The sequence below is a fragment of the Zosterops lateralis genome (assembly GCF_965231275.1).
Source record: "Zosterops lateralis genome assembly, chromosome: W".
In the NCBI taxonomy this organism is placed as follows: Eukaryota; Metazoa; Chordata; class Aves; order Passeriformes; family Zosteropidae; genus Zosterops; species Zosterops lateralis.
In genome coordinates, this window is record NC_139801.1 from 13,962,022 (window position 1) to 13,965,523 (window position 3,502).

Below are 3,502 nucleotides of genomic sequence, written 5' to 3' on the forward strand. Positions count from 1 at the left end.
CTAACCCATCTACCTTGCAGCAGAACCTCAAAGCCAAATTTAATTAGAGGCCACCCACAAGTAGATGTGATTCTGTGTAGGTGAATCTCTTTGCCCATTCATTCCCTACCACATCTGCTGAGATCTCAACATTCATGCTAAGGGTGAGTGGGAAGGGCTCTGGTGCTAAATAAATGACTCGATTCATTTCATTTTGGCACCAAGACTTAGCCAGCCAGTGAGGCTGAGTAGTAAGTAATAGTAATGTGGAAAAAAAGGGTTTTTTTAAAAAGCAGCATATATGATGCCTTGTAGTGATGTATCTGAATAACTTAAGCTGTTCTGTATACCAGCCAAACTGTTTGTAGATAACAAGCCACCTGCAGTCTTGTTTTGAGTTCTCAGGAATTCATCAAGGTTACTGAGACAACAACAGGACTAAAAATAAGGACCAAGAGCCTGAGAAACTGCCTACAAAAAATGCAAAACCTAGATAGAGGACACACAATGTGATGATGGACACTTGACCAATTAGGTGTCCTGAAGGATGTGTGCCTGCCTCGTGAACAAATGGCTTAGCCAATCGAGAGACACCTGTATGCATGGACAGTAGTGCTAGAATCTATACCTGGAGTTTAATGTAAACAACAAATGGCTTCTGCTGAAATCATATTGATTCTGTTATTCAGTTCCCCATTTTCCCCTGCAATGCCTCAATGAAGAGGTGTGATTGTTGGCAAAATGTGTCCCATTTGAGTTCATGGGATGTACAGTCTTTTTATTAGGGATACTTTTTGCTATTAGCGTAATAAAAAAGGACCAATTGTTTCTGCCATCTGAGAAAACTCTTGGTGGAACAGGCAGAAATCCAGGAATAATTAAGAAAATAATAGTGCACACCCAACAAGAAAAACATTATTTGTTTAAAGATGAAGTCCCTCTAGAATACTTGGTAGCAATTGCGTTTCTTTCAAAAGAAGGGAGGAAAAAACCCTTCTAAATGAAAAGCAGCAGCCATCAGCTCATCTCTAAGATCTCAAGTGGAAAAAGTGCGGGGCTGTAATCCACCTCAGTGGTGAAGCTTTTCTGTTTTCATTGCTCTTATCAGCCTTTGCAAGTTGCAAAATAAGTGTTTTGTCCCTACATGTTTCCACCAGAGGATCAGAAGCACATCACAAAGCAGAATTAATTGAGCTTTGCTGCTCACCTATGAGAACAGAACAATTAGTTAGCAACAGGGTTTGGGGTTTTTTTTTGCTGTTTGGAGTGGGGGTAGAAATAAAAACTGCAGGAAGAATTCAAACCCACTAGCCCAACAAGAGGCTTGGCAGCTTTAACCACTTCCAATGATGAATGTGACAAACCTGCAAGTTTCTGACCACCAGATCTGAGTTCTCCTTTTGGAAGGGAACATTTTGCCTCAGCATCACTTTTCCCAGGCCTCAGCTTGCCAGGCTCCCCACTGGCATGAATCACCATTCTCCCAAGTTTTGACTCTTCACATTTAAATGTCTCTGGAAAACCATGTCTCCAAACAGCCCATCCTCCCTGCAAGCACGTCGTGGTGCCATTGCACATCCAGGATGTGCACTGTGGGCTCCGAAATCCTGCTCCCATTGCTCCTGTGTGATTCCAGGCAGGTTATAAGGCTGTGCCAGCTGGACGGCGGACCCCACACCGAGCCGGACCGTGCCCGGGGCCGCGCATCAGCCACCGGGCGGTCTCGAAGCACCGCGCGCCCCGCCGCGCCCCGCCCCGCCCCGCCCCGGCGGGTGGTGCTGCGGCCGCCCCCGCTCCCAGCAGCCTTTGCAGCCGCCTACAATGAAATTTGCGAAGTTTTTTCGGTTTCGGCGCCATTTTCGAGTGGACTCGGAGGTGAGGAGGGAGGGCGGGCTGGGTGGCGGGACCGGAGGGCGGCGGCTGGCGCCCCCCGTGCCCCGTCCCCGCTGCGGGCGGAACGGCCCGGCCCGGCCCCGCCCCGCGGGGGAGACACACGGGATGGGGCGCGATTGGGGGGGCTCGGCAGGACCCCCTCCCGCTGCTGCCCCGTGGGCGGGGTCGCGCGGCCGGACACGGGCCCGGCCGAAACTTTGCCGGGGGGATGTTGGGGGGGGCAACGAAGTTAAAAAACCAACCAACCAAACAAGTCCCTCCCTAAAACTGTTTTAAAAATTTTTTTGGGGAGCGGGGGTGGTGGGGAGCGCGGCGGCACCGACAGCCCCCCCCCCCGGGGGAGCCGCCCCGCGCCGCACAAAGGCGGCCCCGGGGGCTCGAGGGGGCCGTGACGCAGCGGGGGGGACGCGGTGGGCGGGGCCCCCCTGGGCCGTTGGTGCAGGAGCAGCGCCCGGGACCGGTTCCCACGTGGGTGCGGGGCGCCCCGACGACCCCCCGGGTGCCTTTTCCTCATGGCTTTTTTTTTTTTTTTTTCCCCCTCCAGTTTTAATATTTTTTTAATCTTTCTTTTCTTTTGAGCCGCGCCCGGCACCCGCAGGTGGGGCTCGGGGTTGATTTTTTTTTTTTTTTTTTTTTTTTTTTTTTTTTTTTTTTCCCATTTCCCTCTTTTTAAAGCAAACGCGGGCACCCGCGGGCTGCCGGCCCGGCGCGGAGTCTGCGCGCCCCCGCACGTAGAAAAGTTTTATACATTAAAAAAAAATATGCTAGTGTAACCAAGGGATAATTCGCCAAAATAATTTAAAATGTTAAAGAAAATCCAATTAGCAGTCAGCTTTTGCTTTTTTTTCCCTTTTCCCCTCGGTAGTTGCTGCTTTGTACAGGAAATTTGAATATCCTGGTAAGGGCCAGTTTCCCAGGGCAGCTTCGCAGTGCTCTGGGAGCTGCAGTGATGGAGCAACATGCACAGCGGTGGGACTTTTCCCTCTGTAATTGAGCCTACATAGACAAATTTTCCTGTATGTGCATCAGGTATTTAAAGACAATTTTTTTTTTTTTGCATTTGGAGAGTGAGTTTTCCAAGGTTAAATCAATCATTGCTTCCCCAAAAAAACAGAAATTCTGCTTGTGTGTCGTATGCGTGTTAAGTGTAGATGAGGGACCATCTGCCAAGTTTCATCATCTGTTCTGAAGAAATTCAAAGAACTCACGGGCAACTGTGAAAGTCTGTATTTAGTTAATCGACTTTGGTGGGAAATACAGTAAAACTGAGCTGCTAATGCAGTAAATGTTTATGAAATATGGGGGAAGCTTTAGGTAATGCTTCAGGCAAACTGACCCAAATCTAAAAAGGAAAATAAAAAGTCAGTGTGCTTGTTATGTTTTGAGTTGTTGTTCATCTGACTAAAAAAGAAATAGGATTTTTGTTGTTTTTTTTTTCCTCCTGTTCTTAAATAAACTTTATAGGAATTGGGCTTCCAGATCTGACCCTTGTTGTTTAGAACTGGATGAGATGACAACGCTAGAACTTTGAAGTAACAAAAAGCATCATACTTTTCTTCTCCTCAGCAGTGTTGAGAAAAAAATGGATCCTGGAATTTTACTATGGATTTTACTGGTTTTCTGGAGTGCT

The 3,502-nt window shown here is 48.1% G+C and overlaps 1 long non-coding RNA gene across 1 annotated transcript; it reads left to right on the plus strand.

Annotated features, from left to right (window-relative positions):
- Positions 1 to 1,804: 1,804 nt before the first annotated feature.
- LOC310922275 lies at positions 1,805 to 3,502 on the plus strand. Its single transcript, XR_014592374.1, has 3 exons — positions 1,805 to 1,854; positions 2,738 to 2,901; positions 3,439 to 3,502. It is a non-coding gene; the product is annotated as an uncharacterized lncRNA (long non-coding RNA).